Here is a 25,579-nt window from a genome sequence, read left to right as displayed (position 1 = left end):
TATCCAGGTATATTTTCTTCAATTATGTTTTGATTGTTGCTACCATTTCCTTACTTTTTAATTTAATCACATTTATCTAAGCAAAGTCCCCCAAGAGCTTGTTTTCAATAAACATTGTAGGTTGTGATTTGATATTCATATACATTACACAATGGTCACCACAATAAGTCTAGTTACCATCTGTTCACTATACAAAGTTGCTATAATTCCCAATGCTATACATTATATTCTAGTGTCTTAATTTATTTTATAAGTAGGAGATTATACATCTTAATTCACTTCACCTAGTTTATTCATCCCCCGATGTCCCTCCGCTCTGGCAACCATCCATTTGTTCTCTATATCCATGAGTCTGTTTGTGCTTTGTTTTCTTTTTATATTCCACATATAAGTGAAATAATATAGTTTTTGTCTTTGTCTGACTTACTTCACTTAACATAATGACCTCTAGGTCCATCCATGTTGGTGCAAATGGCAATATTTCATTCTTTTTAATGGCTGAGTAATACTCCATGGAATATTTTATATATAGAATATTTAATATAATATTGATATGATATATAATAATATATAAATAATATAATAATCATATCTCACATCTTCTTTATCCATTCATCTATCAACAGAAATTTAGGCTGCTTCCATATCTTGACTATTTTAAATAATGCTGTGATGAATATAAGCATGCATAGGTCTTTTTGAATTAATGTTTTCATTGAGTTCAGATAAATAGCCAGAAGTGGAATTGCTAGATTATATGGTAGTTCTATTCATAATTTTTGGAGGAAACTTCATACTTTTCCCCAGTGACTGAAACATACTTCATACTTTTCCACAGTAGCTGCAACAAATTACATTCCCACCAACAGTGCACATCCTCACTGACACTGTTTCTTGCTTTTTTGATACCATCCTGACAGGTGTGAATTGATATCTCACTTTGGTTTTGATTTGCATTTCCCTGATAATTAGTGATGTTAAGCATCTTTTCATTTGTCTGTTAGCCATCTTTATGTCTTCACTGAAAAAATGTCTTTTCAGGTCCTCAGCAATTTTTTTAATCAGATTGTTTTATGTTGAGTTGTATGAATTCTTTACATATTTTGGATGTTAACACCTTATTGGATAAATCATTTGTGAATATCTTCTCACATTCCCTAGATTGACTTTTCATTTTGTTGATGGTTTCCTTCACTGTGCAAAAGCTTTTAGTTTGGTTTAGTCATATTTATTTATTTATTTTTCCTTGGTTGAGAAGACAAATCCAAAAAATATTGCTGAGATTGATGTCCAAAATCTTACTATGTTTTCTTCTAGAAGTTTTGTGGCTTCAGGTCTTACATTTAAGTCTTTAATTAATTTTGAAGTTTTTTTAGTAAATGGTATAAGAAAGGGTTTCATTATTTTGTATGTAGTTGTCCAGTTTTCCATGCACAATTTATTGAAAACACTGTCTTTCCCCCATTGTATATTTTTGCCTTCTTTGTTTTACGTTAACTGACCATATAAATGTTGTTTTATTTCTGGGCTATCTATTCTGTTCCATATATCTATGTGTCTGTTTTTGTGCCAGTACAACACCATTTTGAGTACTATAGCTTTGTATTATAGTTTGAAATCCAGGAGTGTGATACCTTCAGCTTTGTTCTTTCTCAAAATTGCTTTGGATATTTGGGATCTTTTGTGGTTCCATTCAAATTTTAGGGCTTTTTTTCTTTTTTTTTCTTTCAGTAGAATTTTACTTTAATATAGAGTGAAAAATACCCCAAACCCTAATAGGTTAAAACAAGTCAAACAACCACTCTACACAGATAAAACCTTCACAAAGGTCAACTGAAGTAATCCAGAACTAAAACTGAATCATGCAGATTTTCAATCAAGTCATGTAGCACAAACGAAAGTCAATTATTTACATACTAGGCAAGCCTTCTAAGAAATGTACCCCAAGAAACATTAACATTTTTCTGTGTGCCAGCCTGACAATTTGCACATTTTTTCAGATAATTTAACATTTTTAATAGAATGTGATCTGTACCATGTGGTAATGCTTTGGTAGTATTCATTTAGGATTGCTCATCCTAAAACTTGAAATTTCCCCAGAGGAGCTTTGATTCTTCTTTAGAAGTTTCAATATGGATTAAAATCTTTATCAAATATCAATATGGAGTGTGGTGACACAGGATGCAACATATATAGTAAAGTTACCTCTCTGTATATTTAGAAATTACTTCTTCAAGGTATCTGCACTGGAGAGCTTAGTCTGTTCTGCTTAATATTCAGTAGTACAGGTTTGAATCATCAGAACCTTGGTAAGACCTTATTTCAAAATTATTAACAACTACCTCTAGGGGCAAGTCCATGTTACTGATTTATGACAAATTTATTGTCATGAAGGAAAACAAGTATAGCCAGCCATCTTAAAATGCCCCAACCACTGCTTCTCAATATAGAAAAACTAAAACTACATACATTTATCATACAACAAATCCCATCTCTGTCCCTTGATATTCCCCTTGTTTCATTCATTAGAAGGGGATTTTAAAAAAAAGACTTAAATAGCACTTTACAGCAACATTAATCTTTCCTATGAAATACTCGGCATCTTAAATATTATGTACACTTTTTTTTTTCTTTTAGTAAGCTAGACACTGGCTTCAGATTTTGTGGAACTGGAGGACAAATAACAACCCATCCAAAACTATTCTAGAAATTGTCTTTTGGCAGAATAGCAGTTATCCAAGTTAAAAAGAAGAGGGTTTTGTTGCTTTCTTTTCTTTCCAAAATTTAAATCCTCCTTTGTTCCCCTTATACCTAAACCCCAATAACCACTCCTGAATGGAGATGGGCAAAGGCTCTGGCCTCTGCTCCTCCAGCTTATCAGGAGCTGCTTTCTTATTGCTGCAGCAAGACTTGAATAGATGTGTGTCAATGAGGACTTGCCCAAAACGGCCTTTATGGATAACCCCACAACATATTTTCTGTCTTTTCCAGTATGTGAGGTCTAAAAAAGAAAAAAAAAAAAACTGGCATCTGTTAAAGCCAGAGGCCATCTCTGTATCTGAGCTATCACCTGACTGGTTACTATAACAAGGAGAGTGAGCTGGGAAGGCACTTGAGGTGGTACTGTGAGCATCAGAATTGTAACGTTTAAATTCCCTCTGTGGTTTACTGACCTGGGTGCTTTTTATCCTTTTCCAGATAGAGTTTTCACTTTCTTTGGTTTCAATGTGGTGTTTAGATTGGGTCCTGCCCTTGCATCTACTAGGATTCCAGGTTTGTTTGTTTGTTTGGTTGGTTGGTTGGTTTTGTTTGTTTGTTTTGATCCTGCTGGCAATTTCTTCCATCTTTTCACAAGCAAGACAAAGGCATTACAGATGTGTCCTGAAGGAGGCTCATGTAACCCAAAACAATGCTGGAAGTCCTTTTCATAGCATTTACTGTCAGTGAATGAAGAACTAGAGGACTTAGTTCTGCAAATACTGCAGTCCTCTCTCTACTTTGGTACATTGTTGGCTTGTGAAAGCCATATATGTTTTCTTCTGGGCAATAGTCTTTTTTAAAAAAGTACACAAGATACTGGAAGCATCCTAAATGTCCATGGATTCTTAGACTGGTTAAGTATGATGTCTTCATACTACAGAATACGGTTTCAGCCATTAAAAAGAATGCAGTTATATGTAAATGATGAATCGCTGGGTTCTACTCCTGAAACCAATACTACACGGTACGTTAACTAACTTGAATATAAATAAATAAATTAAAAAAAAAAGAATGCAATAGATCTGTGACATGTGCAGCATGGGAAATATCCAAAATATCTTGTTCTTCCAAAAGCAGCCATTCCACATGCAATAATATTCCCAAGGTGTGGAGTGCATGCCAAGCCAACTCCCCCACCTCCAATCGCTCCCTCCTCCACAATTACCTTGTCTAGGGGGTTATTTTATCTAATATTGTGAGAAAAGCCATTGGTATTTTGATAGATCTACTGAATCTATAGATCTCTTTGGGTAGGACGGACATTTTTAACAATATTAGTTCTTCTAATCCATGACCACAGTATATCTTTCCATTTATTTGTGTCATGTTCAATTTCTTTCATCAATGTCTTATACTTTTCAAAGTACAGGTATCTTACCTACTTGGTTAATTTTATTCCAAGATATTTTATTTTTTGATGCAATTATTAATGGAGTTGGTCTCTTAATTTCTCTTTCTGACAGTGCATTATTAGTATATAGAAATACAACAGATTTCTGTGTATTTATTTTGTATCCTACAAATTTATTGATTTATTTTCTAGTTCTAAAACTTTTTTGGTAGAAACTGTAGGATTTTTTACACATAACATCATGTTATCTTCAAATAGTAACAGTTTTACTTCTTCCTTACCAAGTTGTATGCCTTTATTTTCCTTGCCTAGTTACTGTGGCAAGAACTTCCAGTGTGATGTTGAATAAAGATGCTGAAGAGTGGGCATCCTTATCGTGTTTGTGATCTTAGAGGAAAAGTTTTAAGCCCTTCTCCATTCAACATGTTAGCTGTCAGTTTGTCATATATGGCCTTTATTATGTTGAGATACATTCCCTATACAACCATTTGGTTGATAGTTTTTATTATAAATGTATGTTGAATTTGGTCACATGCTTTTTCTGCATCTATTGAGATGATTATATGATTTTTATCCTTCATTTTGTTTATCCCTCATTTTGTTACTATGGTGTGTCATGTTGATTTGTGGATACTGAACCATCTTTGCATCCTTAGAATAAATTCCACTTGACCATTGTGAATGATTCTTTTAATCTCACATTTTGTTGAGGATTTCATCAGGGATATTGGTCAGTAATTTTCTTTTTTGGTAGCGTCTTTGTCTGGTTTAGGTATCAGGGTAATTTTTATCTCATAGAATGAGTCTAGAAGAATTCCTTCCCTTCCAATTTTTTGAAATCGTTGGAAAAGGATGTATGAACTCTTTAAATGTTTGGTATAATTTGCCTGTGAAGCCAACTGATCCTAGACTTTTGTTGAGAGTTTTATTATTGATTCAATTTCATTACAAGTAATCTTTTCAGATTTTCTATTTCTTTATGATTCAAAGAAATCACAGGAAGGCTATATGTTTCTAGGAATCTGTCTATGTCTTCTAGGTTGTGCAATTTGTTGATGTATTCTATTTCATAGTAGTCTCTTATAATCTCTTGTATTTAGGTGGTAGAAATTGTAACTTCTCTTTTATTTCTGAATTTACCACTTTGGTCTCTCTTTTCTTGATGAGTCCAGCTAAATAAAGGTTTATCATTTTTCAAAGAAAATGGTTCTTTTCAAAGAACCAGCTCTTAGTTTCATTGATCTTTTCTACTGGTTTTTAATTCTCTATTTCATTTATTTCTGCTCTGATCTTTATTATTTCCTGTCTTCTACTAATTTGGGGCTTTCTTTGTTCTTTTTCTAGTTCCTATAGGTGGAAAGTTAGATTATTTATTTGGTGTTTTTCTTATGTCTTGATGTAGACATATCATTATAAATTTCCCTCATAGAACTGCTTTTACTGCATCCCTAAGACTTTGGAATATTGTGTTTTCATTTTCATTTGTCTCTAGGTATTATTTGAGTTCCACTTTTATTTCTTCATTGACCCATTGGTTCTTTAGTAGCATGTCGCTATAGTCTACCTGTTTGTGTTTTTTCACTTTTCTTCTTATAATTGATTTCTAGTTTCATAGAAAAGTTGCTTAATAATATTATTTTATTTTTCTTAAATTTATCGATACTTGTGTTGTGGCCTAACACTTGATACATCCTGGAAAATGTTCCATGTGCACTTGCAAAGAACTTGTATTCTGCTATTTTTTGGATGGAATGTTCTCTATATATGTATTAACTCCATCGGACCCATCTAATATGTCATTCAAAGCAACTGATTTCTTATTAGTTTTCTGTTTTGATGATTTATCCATTTATGTAAATGGAGTACTAAAGGCCCCTATTAGTATTATATCCCTATCAAATTCTCCTTTTGTGTCTATTAATATTTGCTTTATATTTTAAGTTTGATCCTATTTTGGGTGCATAATTATTTACAAGTGTTCTATCTTCTAGTTGGATTGAACCACTTATCATTATGTAATGCCCTTCTTTGCCTCCTGTTGCAGCCTTTGTTTTAAAGTCTATTTTGTCTGATATAAGTATTGCTACCTCAGCTTTCTTTTCATTTATACTTGCATGGAATATCTGTTTCTATCCCCTCACTTTCAGACTGTGTTTGTCTTATTTCTGAAGTGAGTCTTTTGTAGGTGGCATATATATGGGTCTTTTTTTTTTAATCCATTCAGAAATCCTATGTATTTTGATTGGAGAATTTAGTCCACTTACATTTAAAATAATTATTGATAGTTATGCACTTTTTGCCATTTTGTTAATTGTTTTCTGGTGGCTTTTGTGGCTCTCTTCTATGCTCCATTCTTCTTTCTCTCTCTCTTCCCTATGATATGATGACTTTCTTCAGTGTTAAGTTTGTATTCTTTTCTGTTTATTTTTTGGGTATCTATTATACGTGTTAGCTTTGTGGTTATCATGAGCTTCATATATAATAACTTATGTATTTGGCAGTATATTTTTAGTTGGTGATTATTTAAGTTCAAATGAATTCTAAAAGTACCATAGTTTTACTTCCCCCCACATTTTGTTTTTATGTCATATTTTACATTTTTTTTTAATTTGTGTATTCCTTAATTATCATAGATGTAGTTGATTTTACTACTTTTTTCTTTTAACAAAATACTAGTTTTATAAGTGTTTTTAAAAGTGTATTTGTTTATTTTGAGAGAGAGAGAGAGAAAAAGTGGGGGAGAAGGAGGGAGAGGGAGAGAGAGAATCCCAAGCAGGTTCCACACTGTCAGTGCAGAGCCTGATGTGAGGCTTGAACTCATGAACAATGAGATCATGACCTGAACTAAAACCAAGAGTCAGATACTTATCCAACTGAGCCATCCAGATGCCCCTGGTTGTATAATTGTTTAATTCACTACCTCTAGTATATGTTTGCCTTTAACAGTACAGCACAAAATCATACATTTTCTTATTTCTATTTATGCCCTTTCTTTTTCTGCTTAAAGAAATCCCCTCAATATTTCTTGTAAATCTAGGTTAGTGGTGGTGAACTCCTTTCATTTTTGATTATCTGGGAAACTCTTTATCTCCCCTACAACTCTGAATGGGTAGAGTATTCCTGCTTGTAAGTTTTTTTTTTTTCCTTTCAGCACTTAGAAAATATCATGTCATTCCCTTTTCGCCTGTAAAACTTTTACTGAAAAATTAGCTCACCGTCTTAAGGTGGTTCCTTTATATGTAACTAATTGTTTTTCTCTTGCTGCTTTTAACATTCTTTCTTTATGTTTAATTTTTGCAATTTTAATTATAATGTGTTTGGATTTCTTTGGGTACATCTTGTTCGTGACTCTGTGCTTCCTTGATATGGCTGACTCTTTCCTTCCCCAGGTTAGGTAAGTTTTCAGCTATTATTTCTTCAAATAAGTTTTTCTGTCCCTTTCACTCTCTCTTCTCTATCTTGGATCCCTATAATATGAATGATAGTCCATGACTGTTGCAGGTATACTAGTGGGCAGGGCTGGTCCCTGGCACAGTTGGTTGTAAGGCTCAGAAGCACATGTAGTGGGCATGTTGGTGGGTGGATTTATCTTCCTGTAAGCTATGAGGCCCTACTGAGGTACAGTGTTGTGTGGGGTTCCCACAGGTTCTGTCTCTTGACATGAGCAGTCTATAGGCATGACTCCAATATGGATCCCTCTAGTGCTGAGATCAGCATAGCAGAACACATTAGGAAAAAGTGTCTGCTGTCAGTGTCATAGTCCCTGGGGTGAGGCCAAGCTGCTTCCTGCCTCTCTGGCAGGTGCTCCAATAAGTAGGTCCCCTTCACCTATGGTCTATGCACGTTTCCATCTGGTGTCTTTATGCTGGTTTCTGGGTCAAGTGTGTTTGCATGTGAGCCCTTTAAGGCTGGGTTTTCCTTTCCCCACAGCTCTGTAGTTTTTCTGGATGTACTCTCTGTTGGTTTTCAAAAACAGGTATTTTGGGGACTCATCTCTCCTATGCAGGATCTAAGGGATGGGGTGCCTGATGTGTAGCTCATATCTTGCTCCTTGGGAAAGAAATTCATACTTTTGAGATCTTTCCTGACCATGGAGTGCTCCTTAGTAAGACCAGATTTCTGCCTCTTCTACATGCTTCAGTGCTGTCCCTTGTTGTTTCTAGGTGCCCTTCAGAGGGAATTCTTCCAAATGTAGTTGGAGGTTTGTTGTGTCTATGGGAGAAAGTAAGTTCAGGATCTTTCTATGCCACTTCTATATGTTTGTTTTTCCTTTGCATTTATTAATAAGGAACTGAGCTTTATAATTAATAAGGTCAAGGTATTCTTAATGGTATCAATTTCTGTATCCAGGAATTGATACCTTGACCTTATGCTAACATGGAAGCTGACCTGCACTTGCTCTTTGGTTCACCACAGGCAGGGTTAATTCCCTCCACATATGCAATATGTCAGCTTGAAAGTGGCCTGAAAGTCTCACAGTCAGGACCTTTTCTCTTCTTCACCTTCCACAGTTCCTTTGTTGAAGCTCTCCTTTTATTACATTCTCTCCTTTCTTATAATTTCAGGGGCTCTGCTGTCCTAGTTGCCCCAGTTCTTGGATGACTTCTCTATGTCATTGATTTCTCCACTAAAATATATGTCATCATCTATTAAAATACTAAACTATATATAATATATTAATAATAAATTTAAATTTATTAAAATAGATTTTTTCAATAGCTACCTTTAAACTTTCTTTTTTTTTCTGTTCTTCATCCCTTAGAAACCTATATTGTTTCTCATACGGTTTTAATCTACCTCCTGAAGGTGGATTCCATTATGGTCCACAGTGATAGGCTCCATCCACACACTGTCTGGCATCACCTCTGGATGGTCCTTTGAAGTCAGTATGTCTATATTAATTTGCTAGGGCTTCCAAAACATAGTACCAAACTGGATAGCATAAACACCAGAAAATTATCCTCTCACAGTTCTAGAGGCTGGAAGTCAAGGCGTTGACAAAATTGGTTTCTTCTCCCTCCTTGCCTTCTTCTCCCTGTGTCCTCACATAGCCATCTCTGTGTATGTTCTGTATTCTAATCTCCTCTTTTTAGGAAGGATGCAATTCATAGTAGATTATGGTCCACTTTAATGATCTCATGTTAACTTCATTGCTACTTTAAAGATCTTATATCCAAATATAGTCACGTTCTAAGGTTAAAGCTTCAATATATGAGCCAGTGGCCAGCAGCAGAAAATAACAATGGGTGTTATGTCAGTTTGTAACAATGTCTAGCACCAAAGCCCTCAGGCCTATCTTGAACCAGGGATATCTCCTTGTTTTTCTGCTTGGGCATGACTCTTGTTCCAGTATTTAATTTTAACTTTTGAAGTTATATTTTCTCCCTAGCCTTTGTAATCTATTATGAAATCTTAATTTTTAAAAAATTGTTTACTGTTTATTTATATTTTGAGACAGGGAGAGACAGAGCACGAGTGGGGGAGAGGCAGAGAGAGAGGGAGACAGGGAATCTGAAGCAGGTTCCAGGATCTGGGCTGCCAGCACAGAGCCCAAGACAGGGCTTGAACTCATCCACCATGAGATCATGACCTGAGCTGAAGTTGGGTGCTTAACCGATTGAGCCACCCAGGTGCCCCTGAAATCCTAAATTTCTATTTCTATAAATATTTTATATCATTTTCCATTTAAAAACTTTATCTTCTATAACTATGGTTTTGGCCCATATTTCTGCTTATTTAGGCAATTGCATTGAAGTTTTAATGGTGTTTTCATCATCTGCCCTTTTCTTGTAGCCCAATCTACACATTGCTCCTCCGTTCCCTCCCTTCTATCTTCTCACTCTCCTTTCTTCTCCCTCCATTACACCCTCCCTGTGATAGTTATTGAGACTTTTCTGCACTGTGCTAAATGACAATATTAATAAATTTTCCTCTGCTTCCTAACCCTCAAAGGCAACATAGGACTTATTGAATTAAGGAAACTATATAGCCTATGTCTTCTCCAATTATGCATTCCAAAGTAATCATCACTGTGCCTTTATATGACTAGTCCTTACCATCTTGTGTGGGCTACTCTCTCCCCAGAGCAGGGTGGGCCCAGGAGCAGGCTGATGGACATTTATCACCTGAGAGACATGTGCAGGTTACATGAGAGCAACTGAGATTCTCACTCCTATAGTTCCTTGGGGAAGGAGATATTCCCCCAAGTTGACGTCCAAAGATGTCTTATCAAACCTGCACTGAGAGTAAGCTCTGCACCACCTCTATCTGCTGAGGGCAGAGTCCCCAGCACACAGCTCCAAGCTAAGGGCTACACTGGCACCCACTTGCTCTGAGACAATTGTTGCAAGCAAACTCAGGGATGCAGGCCACCTCAACTGTTTTAAAGCCTGTTTATTTAATCCACTATCATGCTGCATAGCTCAGGAAGCATACTAGACTTTTCTAGACAAAACAAATGCCCCAGTCTCTGAGTTCCTCCAAATCTTGGAGGACACAGGTGAAGTTTTCTCAAAAGATATCTCAATGGGGTCTATACTAGTAGCAGCAGGGAGCAGGTCCATATGCATGTGTGTCAGGGAGGAGGGTGTGCAAACCCCAGGAGAGCCCTTGTCCCTACCATGCCAGCCTTTCACCTCTCTTCCAAGGGAGCCTCATTCATGGACTACCTATCATGGGTGTGTGCCCAGCCTTTCTTCCACATGCCTGACTGGCCAAGGTTGTTGCTGGTGTTGTCCTTGACATGGTAAGTCCTATGCAGATAGCTATAGTACCCCCTTCAAAAAGTGGGGTCCTTGTCCCTGACTTAGCTAAGTTCTAAGATCAAGGGAGAATTTAGAGAAGTAAGAATAGTCCTACTTAACACCCTGAAAACACTTCATATATGATAAATGCACAGAAGAGCTGGAGCACCAGAATCAAAGTGTTAGCAGGGGTTATTCTTAAGCATGGAAAGAGGTAACCAGTACTAACTGGAAAACACACAGTGATCTTTGTTGCCCTTCCTCAGAGATGAAGAATCCAGAATAAGGAATGCAGAGAAGCTCTTTTTAACAAACCTATGATAAAACACATTCCATATGATTTTGAGGCTTATAAAAATTGACTTTTCAAACTTACTGAAATGGAGGTAAATTAACCTGATAAAGTGTTCAAAATAATGAATCATAAAGATGCTGACTGAGCTTGAGAGAAGAATGGATGAACAAGATGAGAATTTCAATAAAGAGATAGAAAATATAAGAGAGTATTAAATAGAAGTAAAGCTGAAGAATAAACCAACTGCACTGAACAATAAAGTAGAAGGTCCAACAGAAGACTAGATGGAGCAGAAGAAAGGATCAGTAAACCTTAAAATAGGGCAGTGGAACTCACCCAATCAGAATGGTAAGGAAAAAAGAATGAAAAAAAAAAAATCAAGATAGCTTAAGAAACTTATGAGAAAACATCATGCAGACCACCATTAACATTATAAGGCACCCAGAAAGAGGAGAGAAGGCATAAAACTTATTTGAAGAAATAATGGCTGAAACTTCCTTGCCTGGGGAAGGAAACAGACATGAAGATCCAGAAAGCCCAGAAAGTACCAGATAAGATGAACCCAAAGAGAACCACACCAAGAAACATTATAAAGTGTCAAAAGTTAAAGACAAGGACACAATCTTAAAAGCATCAAAGGAAAAACAACTTGTTCCATACAATAAAACCACCATAAGACTATAAGCATATTTTTCAGCAGAAACTTTGCAGGCCAGAAGGCAGTGTCATAAAAACGCTAAAAGAAAGAAACTTCCAATGAAGAATACTCAACCCAGCAAAGCTGCCTTTCATAATTGAAGGAGATAACATTTCCCAGGTAAACACAAGCTAAAGAAGTTCATCACTGGGCCAGCCATAAGGAAATGTGACTTCTTTATGCTGTAATGAAAGCTATAATGAAATGCTATTAATCTGTATCAGGAAAACATAGAAAAGTATAAATCTCACTGGTAAAGGTAAGTATATAGTAAAATTCAGAATAATATAAGGTAAAGGTGGTGGGGTAATCACTTATAAAAAGACAAAGTAGTAAAAATAATTGTAGCTACAATAGTCTCTTAATGGATGTACATTTTAAAAAGATGTAAATTGTGACATCCAAAACATAAAGCATGGCTGGGTGGACTAAAAGTGTAGAGCTTTAGAATGCATTTGAACTTAAGTTGTTACCAACTTAAAATAGACTGTTGCAAATATAGGTTGTTTTATGTAAGCTTCATGGTGGCTACAAAGCAAAAAAAGAAAAAAGAAAAAAAAAGCTATAGCAGATATACAAAAGATAAAGAGAAAGGAACCTAAACATATCACTAAGGAAAATAATCAAATCACAAAATAAAACAGCAATAGAAAAAGAAAGGAAGAAAGGAATTACAAAACAACCAGAAATCAAGTAGAAATTGGCAATAAGTATATCCCTATCAATAATAATGTTAAAATAATAATTATTTTAAATGTAAATAAACTAGCAGTGCCTGGGTGACACAGTTGGTTAAGCATCTGATTCTTGATTTCAGTTCAGGTCATGATCTTGTAGTTCATGAGTTCAAGCCCCACGTCAGGCTCTGCACTAATAGTGCAGAACCTGCTTGAAATTCTCTGTCTCCCTCTTTCTCTCTCTCTGCCCCTCCCCTGCTCACTCTCTCTCTCTCTCTCTCTCTCAAAATAAATAAATAAACATTAAAATATGTAAATGAACTAAATGCTCCAGTCAAAAGGCAGAGTAGCTGAATGGACCAAAAAATAAGACCTATATATATTCTGCCTATAAGAGACTCACCTCAGATGTAAGAACACACATAAAATGAAAGTGGAGAGATGGAAAAAGATGTTTGGTGCAAATGAAAACCACAAGAAAGCTGGAGTAGCTATGCTCATATCATAACAAAGTAGACTTTAAGACAAAGAATATAATAAGATACAAAGAAGGGAATTATATAATGATAAAGGTATCAATCTAACAAGATGTGGTATATATATACAATGGAGTATTTCTCAACAATCAAAAAAAGAATGAAATCTTGCCATTTGCAACTATGTGAATGGAACTAGAGAGTATTATGCTAAGTGAAATTAGTCAGTCAGAGGACCCAACACAGAAACACCTAAGCATATAAAGCAAATATTAAATGACTTAAAGGGAGGAATAGACCATAATAAAATAACAGTAGGGGACTTGAATGTCCCACTTTCATCAATGGATAGATTACCCAGACAGAAAATTAACAAGGAAACACTGGCCTTAAAAGACATGTTACACCTTAAGATTGACTTAAGAGATATACAGAATATTCCATTCAAATGCAACAGAATATACATTCTTCTAAAGCACACATGGAACATTCTGTGGGATAGATCACATATTATTCCACAAAACAAATCTTAATGACTTTAAGAAGACTGAAACCACATCAAACATCTCTTCTGACTACAATGATGTGAAACTAGAAATCAGTTACAAAATAAAGCTAGAAAAATCACAAATACATGGAGATTAAACAACATCCTATGAAACAACCAATGGGTCAAAGAAGAAATCAAAAGAGAAATTTAAAAAAACCTTAAGACCAATGGAAATGGAAATAGAATATACCAAAACTTATGGGATACAACAAAAGCAATTCTAAGAGGGAGTTTCATAGTAATAATTGTCATACATTAAGAAAAAGAAAGATTTCAAATAAACAATCTAACTTTACACCTCAAGATACTAGAAAAAGAAGGGGCATCTGGCTAACTCATTCCATAGAGCATACAACTTCTGATCTCAGGGTTGTGAGCTTACAGAAGAAGAAGGAGAAGGACAAGAGGGAATAGAAGGAGGAGAAAGAGGAGGAGAAAGAGGGAGAGGGAGGAGGAGAATAAGAAGGAGAGGGAGGAGGAGGAGAAGAAGGAGAGAAAGAAGGAGAGGGAGGAGGAGGAAGAGGAGAAGAAGAAGGAGAAGGATGAGAAGAATGAGGAGGAGAAGGAAGAGAGGGAGGGGGAGGAGGAGGATAGGGAAGAGGAGAAGAAGGAGTGGGAAGAGGAAGAGGAGAAAGAGGGGAAGAGGAGAGGAGGGGAGGAGGAGAAGAAGGAGGAGGAGAAGGAGGATGGGAAGGATAGGGAGAAGGAGGAGAGGAAGGAGGGGGAGAAGGAGGAGGAGGAAAGGGAAGAGGAGAAGAAGAAGGAGAGCAGGGAGGGAGGGGAGGGAGGGGAGAAGAAGGAGGAGAAGAAGGAGGGGGAGGAGGAGTAGGAGAAGGAGAAAGAGAAATTAAACTCAGAGTTAGCAGGAGGAAGGAAATAACAAAGATCATAACAGCAATAAATGAAATAGAGACCAGAAAAAAAATAGAAAAAAAAACAATGAAACGAAAAGCTGTTTTTTTAAAGATAAAAGAAATCGACAAAGCTTTAGGTAGACTCACTAATAAAAAAGAGAGAAGACTCAAATAAATAAAACCAGAAATGAAAGAGGATACATAATAAATGATAATACAGAAATACAGAGGCTCATCAGAGACTAGGAAGAACAATTATATGTCAACAAACTAGACAACTTAGAAGAAATGGATAAATTTTCAGAAACATATAACCTAGGAAGACTCAATCATGAAGAAATATAAAATCAGAACAGACCAGTAATGAGTAAGAAGATTGAAACAGTAATCAAAACTCCCAAAAAACAAAAGCCTAAGATCAGATGGCTTCACTGGAGAGTGCTACCATTTAAAGAAGAGTTAATACCAATCCTTCTCAAACTTGATAAAGAAAGAAAGAAAGAAAGAAAGAAAGAAAGAAAGAAAGAAAGAAAGAAAAGAAAAGAAACACTTCTAACTCATTTTACAAGGCTAGCATTACCCTGATACCAAAGCCAGACAAGGACACCAAAGAAAAGAAAATTACAGGCTAAAATTTCTGATGAATATAGATGTAAAGTTCTTCAACAAAATATTAGCAAACTGAATTTAAAAATACATTAAAAGGATCATACACCATGATCAAGTGGGATTTAGTCCACAGATGCAAGAATGGCTCAACATCCATTAGCACATTAGTGCTATATCATATTAACAAGGATAAAAATCATACGATCATCTCAATAGATGGAGAAAAAGCATTTGATCAAATTTAACATACATTTATAATACAAAAAATTCTCAAGCAAGTGGGTATAGAGGGAACATACTTCAACATAATGAATGCCATATATGACAGACCCACAGATACCATACTCAATGGTGAAAAACTGAAAAGTTTTTCTCTAAGATCAGAAACAAGACAAAGATGTCCTTTCTCTCTCCTTTTATTCAATATGGTTCTGAAAGTCCTAGCCAGAGCCATTAAGCAAGTAGAAATAAAAGGCACCCAAATTGGGAAGGAAGAAGTAAAACTGTCACTATTTGCAGATTACATAATATTATATACATAAAACCCCAAAGATTCCACCAAAAATACAAGCAATCTGTTAGAATAAATTAATTCAGTAAATTTGCAGGATACAAAGTCAATAGATAAAAACCGATTGCATTTCTATTCACTAAAAACAAACAGAAAGAGAAATAAAAATGTCTAGAAAAATGACTAGAAGAAAATGACTCAATACATGCCTCATTCACATTTGCATCAAAGAAATAAAAACCTAGGAGTAAATTTAACCAAGGAAAGGAATGACTTGTACACTGAAAACTATAAGACATTGATGAAAGAAACTGAGAAAGACACAAATAAAAGGGAAGATAGTCTGTGCTCATGGATTAGAAGAATTAGTATTATTAAAATACCATACTACGAAAGCAATCTACAGATTCAATGCAATCCCTATCAAAATTTCAATGGCATATTTCACAGAAATAGAACTAAGAATCCTCAGATTTGTATGCAACCACAAAAGACCCCAAATATTCAAAAGCAATTTTGATAAAGAAGAATAAAACTGCATTGATCACACTTCCTGATCAAATTATATTACAAAGTGATAGTAATCAAAACAGTATTGGCATAAAAACAGACACAGAGGGCAATGAAACAGAATAGAGAGCCCAGAAATAAACCCATGTATATGTGGCCAATTAGTTTACAACCAAGGAACCAAGAATATACAATGGGGAAAGGAAAGTCTCTTCAAAAAATGATATTGGAAAACTGGACAGCCAAATGCAAAAGAACAAACCTGGACTACATTCTTACACCATGCACAAAAAATAACTATAAATGAATTAAAGACTTGAACATATGAACCACAAAACTTCTAGAAGAAAACAGACAATAATCTCCTTGACAGTGGCCTTGGGTGTCTTTGTGAATTTGCCAACAAAAGTAAAAATGAACAAGTGAGACTATATCAACCTAAGAAGCTTCTGCACAGCAAAGGAAACCATGAACAAAATGAAAAGGCAACCTACCAAATGTGAGAAAATATTTGCAAATAATATATTTGATGAGATTAATATCAAAATACATTAAAAACTTACACAACTAAAAGCAAATAAATCCATTTTAAAAGGCAGAGGATCTGAACAGATACTTTCTCAAAGAACACATACAGATGGCCAACAGATACAGGAAAATGTTGTGGGTGTTAACATCATTAATTATTAGGGAAATACAAATCAAAACCACAATAAGATATCACCTCATACCTATCAGAATGGCTATTATCAAAAAGACAAGAGATAACTAGTGTTGGAGAGGATGTGGAGAAAAGGGAACTCTTATACACTGTTGGTGGGAATGTAAGTTGGTGCAGCCACTATGGAAAAGATTATGGAGGTTCCTAAAAAAATTATAAATATAACTACTATACAATTCAACAATTTCACTTTTGGGTGTTTATCCAAAGTAAATGAAGACATTAACTTGAGATTTATGTACCTCTATGTTCATTGCAGCTTTATTTCAATAGCCAAGATACAAAAAAACCAAGTGTCCATCCATGGATGAATGGATAAAGAAAGTGTGTGTGTGTGTGTGTGTGTGTGTGTGTGTGTGCGCCTTCACAACAGAATACTACTTAGCCATTAAAAAATAAAAATAATATCTTACCATTTGTGACATGAGTAGAACTTGAGGGCATTACACTAAGTGAAATGTCAGACAAAAAGGTAAATATGATCTTTGATCATATGATCAAACTATGGTCTCACTTACATGTAGAATCTTAAAAAAAAATTCACAGATACAGAGAACAGATTGCTGTTTGCCAGAGCCAGGAGTGGGGGTGGGTAAAATGAGTTGAACAGGTCAAAAGATACAAACTTCCAGTTATAAAACAAATGAGTCATGAGATATAATGTAAAGTATGGTGGCTATAGTTAAAATACTATGTTGTGTGTTTGAATGTTGTTAATAGAATAATCTTAAAAGTTCTTATCACAAGAATTTGTAACCATGTGTGGTAACAGATGTTAAGTAGACTTATTGTGGTGACCATTTCACCACATATACAAGTCTCATATCATTATGTTGTAAAACTGAAACTAATATAATGTTATATGTCAATTATAACTCAATAAAATAAATGTTTTTAAGTGGAATTTCAAAGTAGAATATCAGGTAAGGAAAAACTTTAAGCATAATTAATCTTTATTAAGTTGACCCCATTTTAGGAATTCAGATTTCAGTTTTAAAAAAATTCAAGCATACCAAGATTATACAGGCATTGGAGATACATAATGTCATCAGTTAATGTCAGTTTTTAACATCAACCTTTTGCTGAAACTGAAACCCCTAAAGTCAATTAGGCATTTTAAAATCCAAATGGCTTTTCTTTATAGCTTTACAACACTGTGTTCAGTAGAGATCTTGCCAGGTAGTACAAATTTTTCTGCATTCTGAACTAACACATATGCACCAGAAGAATGCAACCATAAAAAGAATTGGGGGAAAAAAAGGAAGAAAGACCCATGTGAGAGGCTTTGTTTTTCAAGAGGCATCCTGTGAGGATTTGGGCTGATTTCATATTAAATCAGTCACCATGTGCACCTTTCCTACAGCACTCTGCACAAAAGGAGAGCCCTAGAATATCTATTTTCAGAATTACAATGTTCTGCTTATATCTTTTTAAAATTGTATATCATGTAGAAAAAAAGATCTCACATCAGAAGTCATGGTGTGACACAAAAGGAGAAAACCTGCTGGAAATTTCCCAGGGTTCTCACCAAGACACTCTCACACAGCAAGCAGCAAGTAAACACTGGGGAAGACGAAAGCTAGAGCAAGTCCAGAGGGAGAGCCTGCCCCCACCTGGGAAAGGCTGGTCACAGAGACTGAACTCAGAGTGCAGCAAAAGGGGATTCAAGAGTTTCTATGTTAATAGAAAGCTCTAAATTCAGCTCCTTGCAGGAAGAGAAAGGAAAGAAAACATGCAAGAATTTCACTTAAGTATTATATCCCAAGCAATGTTTTATGAGCTTTTTATGCTTCTTTAATTTTTATGAAAACCTGGATATTGTTGGATAGTATCATGCTTACTTGATAGAGAAAAAAGAAAAAGACTGAGGCTCAAATAGATTACAGAGATAGAAAGAAAGCCGAGACAGAAATCAACTAGAACTAGGGTGCCTAGGTGGCTCAGTTGGTTAAGCATCCAACTTTGGCTCAGGTCATGTTCTCACTGTCCATAAGTCTGAACCCTGTGTCAGGCTCTGTGACAAAAGCTCAGGGCCTGGAGCCCATTTTGGATTCTGTGTTTCCCTCTCTCTCTGCCCCTTCCCCACTCGCACCCTGTCTCTCTCTCTCAAAAATAAAATAAACATAAAAACAATTTTTTTAATTAAAAAAAATAAATCAACTAGAACTGTTATACCCTAAAGCTTTGGAAGTTTCCTTCAATACTTAAAGCGTCATAAGTGATTCAGAAAGCATTAAGGTAGAATTAGAGAGACCATGGCTGAAAGCAGAGTCCTTATCTTAAAAGGACTTAAAAATGTTTCTGACTGCCTTCTCTACTCCAATTGCATTCAAGGAAGTCCTATATCACAATGACCAGGCTCTCCATTCCCTGAAAAACAGGAGAAGGTGAAGAACTGTGGCCTCTGCAATCCTTTCTTCCATCCCCCTCCCCACTTCCTGGTGCCCAAGCACAAGCCAGTCTGTTCTGGATGGTGAGCTTCCCCCAGAGGCTGCCACTGTTATGCCCCTTGTCTCCAAGCCACAGTTAGCTGCCTAAACATCCTGTTCTGGATAGTAGGCTCTGGTTTCCTGCAAGGGAACTCTGTTACACATCAGAATAGCACATGCTACCTATGCAGCCTGTAAAAGGTCCCTGTGCAGCAGCTCCAAGACCCTCAGAGAGAGGTACCATGCCTGACTACCCTGCTTCCAACATGGGTTCATTGACATGTCTCCAAATGTTATTCAAAATGAAATTCCAGGGTCAAATACATTAGAGAAATTCTGGATAAAAAATAACACAGGTTACTGAAGTAATTAACTACAGGGTTCCTTGGAATTTGATATTCCAATGTGCACTGTCATTCTCCAAGGGTTTAATGTATTATGCAGTGTTTCCAAAATGATTTTACCTGGAAACCCTCTTTCTTGAGTTAATGCAAATGAGCAGTGTTCTGTGGGATATCCTTTAAAGAGAAATGGGGAGAAACAAAGTTGTAGTACCAAGAATTAGGTAACTATCAAGAACAAAAATCTATTTTAGCTACTTCAGGTACAAAACAATGAAAGACTAAGATGCCATGGTTCATATATATGTCTTCATACAAAAGTATGAGGAAAAGTACTTAGGCTCTAGTCTAATCTAGAATTATTCTGTTGGGGGGGGCAACATTGCAGAGAAGTAGGGAGATCCATACTTTTCGTGTCTCTCAAAGAAGTGCTGAAGCCAAAGAACTTTGAACTCCAAGAGTCTGGGAGGAAAAGAGACTGAATCTAACAGGAAGAAAATGGGACAAATTGAGAGATAATAGGTGGGTGATTGCGAACTGGGGGAAATAAAATGGGCCACATAGGCACATAGAGGAGGGACCCCCTTCTGCAGAGAGACAAAGGGAAGAGAAAGAGTGGCTGGGGAGAAAAACCTCAGACTGGGACTGAGAGGGATCCCATCTCTAACTGTAGGGCTTCCTTTGGACTGGGGCTGGCTCCCTGTTTGAGCATCTGGGGAGGAGGGAAGCCAGACTTGGGTTCGGTGGTAGATCAGGGGCACAGTCCACCATAGGAGAAAGCAGTCCCCTTCCTGGAGTGCTGTGGGAAAGGACAAAGCCTGCCTGCGACCGCCACCCTGAGGCTCCACGGGCGAGGCCAGAGGCACAGTCTGCAGCAGGAAAAGGCAGTCCTCCCTGAAGTACTGTGACACAGACAAACCTAGCCAGGACCACACATCCGGTCGCACAGAGAGGTGCTTCCCGGTGCCAGAGCACACAGAGTGGGACATTGAATCTTAGCCAAGTGTAGGGTCAGGGAAGTTGGTGGAGTGAGAAGGACCACCCCATCTGTACACACGGCACAGTGAGGACAACTCAAACGGAGTCCACCAGGTTTGTGGAGAAGAGACTGGGGGGATCCCGATTCCCCCCACCCACCACTAAGGTGGGGCTTCAGGACTCTGTCCGAGGGGCCCACAGTGGAGGCGGGACCAGCCTACACCAATCCATGCCCCTCCACACCAGATAACTGTGTATCTACTGGAGCTGGACAGACCCTGTGGAACCAGATAGACAGCTCCTACAGACAAGCGCCACAGCATTGGTGTTTCTTTACATTCCTTTCTCTGTCTGGGTAACTTTATATTCGTTCCTTTTTTCCCACCCCTTTCCTGGTTTTCTTTTCTCTCTCTCTGGATTAACCCTTTTTGTCTCTCTGCCTAGTCAATGTTTCTTTTTTCTTTTTCCTTTCGTCTGTTATTTCTCTCTGTATATGTGCTTTTCCATCAGCACCGCCTCCACACTGTTCTTTACTTATACCCTGTGTTTCTGGTTTTTTGCTTTTGGATTCTTTTTAGATTTGTGTTTTTGTTTATTTGTTTGTTTGTTTTATTTGCTTGTGTGTTTTTCTCTCCTGTTTGTCTATCTGTTTCTTTTCCTTTCCATGGCTAATTCAAGGAACAAATCAAGTCACACCTGGTGGAGCATCCAAAACATCACTATGGAAATAAAATTAATTAATTAAATAACAGGGAAATAAAATAATTAGGGAAATAAAATAGTAGGGAAACAAAATAATTAAAGTCACAACAACAGAAAACAGGTAACAATTTCAACAAAAACACCTCCTGAAGGGCCAGGCCCTGGACAGTGTATGACCACACTTTAATATAACAGTGCTCACAGGTGGAGAGCACACAACAAGCTTTTAAAATTCATAAGGGACAGAACACTTACCAAAATTATGAAATTGAAGAATTCTCCACAAAAGAAATTCCAGGAAGAAGTGACAGCTAAATAATTCATCAAAACAGATTTAAGCAATATAACTAAACAAGAATTTAGAATAATAGTCATAAAATTAATTGCTGGGCTTGAAAAAAGCATAGTGGACAGCAGAGAATCTACTGCTACAGGGATCAAGGGACTAAAACATAGTCATGATGAATTTAAAAATGCTATAAATGAGGTGTAAAATAAAATGGAGGTGGCCTCAGTGCAGACTGAAGAGGAAGAGGGGAGAATAGGTGAATTAGAAGGTAAAATTATGGAAAAATAAGAAGCTGAGAAAAAGAGATTAAAAAAATCCAGGATCAGGAAGGGAGAATTAGAGAACTAAGTGATTCAATCAAATGGAACAATAACTGTATCATAGGAATTCCAGAAGAAGAAGAGAGAGAGAAAGGGGATGAAGGTGTACTTGAACAAATCATAGCTGAGAACTTCCCTGATCTGGGGAAGGAAACAGGCATTGAAATCAAGGAGGCCCAGAGAACTCCCTTTAGACGTAACTTGAATCTATCTTCTGCACAACATATCATAGTGAAACTGGCAAAATACAAGGATAAAGAGAGAATTCTGAAAGCAGCTAGGGATAAATGGGCCTTAACATACAAAGGTAGACAAATAAGATCAGTAGCAGACCTCTCTACAGAAACTTGGCAGGCCAGAAAGGAATGGCAGGAAATTGTCAATGTGATGAACAGGAAAAATATGCAGCCAAGAATCCTTTATCCAGAAAGCCTGTCATTCAAAATAGAAAGAGAGATACAGGTTTTCCCAAACAAACAAAAACTGAAGGAATTCATCACCACTAAACCAGCCCTACAAGACATCCTAAGGGGGACTCTGTGAATGAAATGTTGTAAGGTCCACAAAGTACCAGAGACATCACTACAAGCATGAAACCTACAGATATCACAATGACTCTAAACCCATATCTTTCAATAATAACACTAAGTGTAAGTGGACTAAATGCTCCAATCAAAAGACATAGGGTATCAGAATGGACAAAAAAAAAACAAGACCTATCTATTTTCTGTCTAAAGGAGACTCATTTTAGATCTGAGGACACCTTCAAATTGAAAGTGAGGGGATGGAGAACTATCTATCATGCTACTGGAAGTGAAGGGAAAGCTGGAGTAGCCATACTTATATCAGACAAACTAGATTTTAAATTAAAGGTTGTAACAAGAGATGAAGAAGGGCATTATATCATAATTACAGAGTCCATCCATCAGGAAGAGCTAACAATTATAAATGTCTATGCACAGAATTTGGAAGCACCCAAATATATAAAACAATTAATCACAAACGTAAGCAACCTTATTGATAAGAATGTGGTAATTGCAGGGGCGCCTGGGTGGTGCAGTTGGTTAAGCGTCCGACTTCAGCCAGGTCACGATCTCGCGGTCCGTGAGTTCGAGCCCCGCGTCGGGCTCTGGGCTGATGGCTCAGAGCCTGGAGCCTGTTTCCGATTCTGTGTCTCCCTCTCTCTCTGCCCCTCCCCTGTTCATGCTCTGTCTCTCTCTGTCCCAAAAATAAATAAACGTTGAAAAAAAAAATTTTAAAAAAGAATGTGGTAATTGCAGGGGACTTTAATACTCCACTTACAACAATGGATAGATCATCTAGACAGAGAATCAGTAAAGAAACAATGGCCATGAAGGATACATTGGACCAGATGGACTTGACAGATATATTTAGAACTCTGCATCCCAAAGCAACAGAATATACTTTCTTCTCAAGTGTACATGGAACTTTCTCCAAGATAGATCACATACTGGGTCACAAAACAGCCCTAAATAAATATAAAAGAATTGAGATCATACCATGCATATTTTCAGATCACAATGCTATGAACCTTGAAGTCAACCACAGGAAAGGTACCGGAAAACCTCCAAAAGCATGGAGGTTAAAGCACATCCTACTAAAGAATGAATGGGTCAACCAGTAATTAGGGGAGAAATTTAAAAATATACAGAAACAAATGAAAATGAAAATACAACAATCCAAACCCTTTGAGATGCAACAAAGGCAGTCCTAAGAGGAAAATACATTGCAATTCAGGCTTATCTCAAGAAACAAGAAAAATTCCAAATGTAAAATCTAACAGCACACCTAAACGAACTAGAAGCTTAACAACAAAGACTCCCCAAAGCCAGCAGAAGAGAAATAATAAAGATCAGAGCAAAAATAAACAATATAGAATCAAAAAAATAGTAGAGCATATCAATAAAACCAAGAGTTGGTTTTTTGAAAAGATAAACAAAATTGACAAACCTGTAGCCAGGCTTCTCAAAAAGAAAAGTGGCAGGACCCAAATAGATAAAATCACAAATGAAAATGGGTTTATTACAACCGATCCCTTTAGAAATACAAGCAATTATCAGGGAATACTATGAAAAATTATATGCCAGCAAACTGGAAAACCTGGAAGAAATGGACAAATTCCTAAACACCCACACACTACCGAAACTCAAACAGGAAGAATAGAAACTTTGAACAGACACATGAAGTGAAGAAATTGAATCAGTTATCAAAAATCTCCCAAGAAATAAGAGTCCTGAACCATATGGCTTCCCTGGGGAAATCTACTAGCATTTAAAGCAGAGTTAATTCCTATCCTGTTCAAGCTATTCCAAAAAATAGAAAGGGAAGGAAAACTACTGGACTCATTCTATGAAGCCAGCATTACCTTGATTCCCAAACCATAGAGACCTAGCAAAAAAAAAGAGAACTACAAGCCAATGTCCCTGATGAATATGGATGCAAAAATTCTCAACAAGATACCAGCAAATAGAATTCAATAGCATATAAAAAGAATTATTCAACATGATCAAGTGGGATTCATTTCTGGGATGCAGGGCTGGTTCAATATTCACATATCAATCAATGTGATACATCACATTAATAAAAGAAAAGATAAGAACCATATGATCCTGTCAATCGATGCAGAAAAAGCATTTGATGAAACACAAGATTCTTTCTTAACAAAAACCCTCAGGAGAGTTAGGATATAAGGAACATACTTAAACATCATAAAAGCCATTTATGAAAAGCCCACAGCTAATATCATCCTCAGTGGGGAAAAACTCAGAGCTTTCCCCCTGAGATCAAGAACACCACAGAGATGTCCATTCTCACCACTTTTGTTTAACATGGTGTTGTAAGTCCTAGCATCATCAATAAGACAACAAAAGGAAATAAAAGGCATCAAAATTGGCAAAGATGAAGTCAAACTTTCATTTTTCACAGACTTCACAATACTCTACATGGAAAACCCAAAAGACTCCACAAAAAGTCTGCTAGACTGACACATGAATTCAGCAAAGTCGTAGGGTACAAAATTAATGTACAGAAAATGGTTGCAATAATTAAACAATATAAATAGAAATAAAGAAACTGATCCCATTCACAATTGCACCAAGAAGCATAAAATACCTAGGAATAAACCTAACCAAAGATGTAAAAGATCTGTATGCTGAAAACTATAGAAAGCTTATGAAGGAAACTGAAGAAGATACAAAGAAATGGAAAAGCATTCCATGCTCATGGATTGGAAGAATAAATATTGTTAAAATGTCAATACTACCCAAAGCAATCTACACATTCAATGCAATCCCATTCAAAATTTCACCAGCATTCTTCTCGAAGCTAGAACAAGCAATCCTAAAATTTGTATGGAACCACAAAAGATCTCGAATAGCCAAAGTAATATTGAAGAAGAAGACTAAAGAGGGAGGCATCACAATTCCCAGTAGCCTCTACTACAAAGCTGTAATCATGAAGACAGTATGGTATTGACACAAAAACAGACACATAGACCAATGGAATAGAATAGAGACTCCAGAGTTGGACCCACAAAAGTATAGCCAACTAATCTTTGACAAAGCAGGAAAGAGCATCCAATTGAAAAAAGTCTCTTTAGCAAATAGTGCTGGGAGAACTGGATAGCAACATGCAGAAGAATGAAACTAGACCACTTTCTTACACCATACACAAAAATAAACTCAAAATGGATTAAGGACCTGAATGTGAGAAGGAAACCATCAAAATCCTAAAGGAGACAGCAGGA

At 36.5% G+C, this 25,579-nt stretch overlaps 1 protein-coding gene and 1 pseudogene across 1 annotated transcript in view; both read right to left on the bottom strand.

Annotated features, from left to right (window-relative positions):
• Nucleotides 1–25,579, bottom strand: part of OCA2 (OCA2 melanosomal transmembrane protein) — a 559,846-nt gene that overhangs the window by 26,828 nt on the left and 507,439 nt on the right. The gene's annotated exons all lie outside the window — the stretch shown is intronic.
• LOC112855014 (SIN3-HDAC complex-associated factor pseudogene) overlaps nt 2,742–25,579 on the bottom strand; it is a 58,871-nt pseudogene continuing 36,033 nt past the window's right edge.

Source organism: Puma concolor, chromosome B3, assembly GCF_028749965.1.
Source record: "Puma concolor isolate L17-30 chromosome B3, mPumCon1.1.hap2, whole genome shotgun sequence".
NCBI lineage: Eukaryota > Metazoa > Chordata > Mammalia > Carnivora > Felidae > Puma > Puma concolor.
Note: the sequence above shows the minus strand (reverse complement) of the source record. Positions and strands in the feature narration are given on the sequence as shown.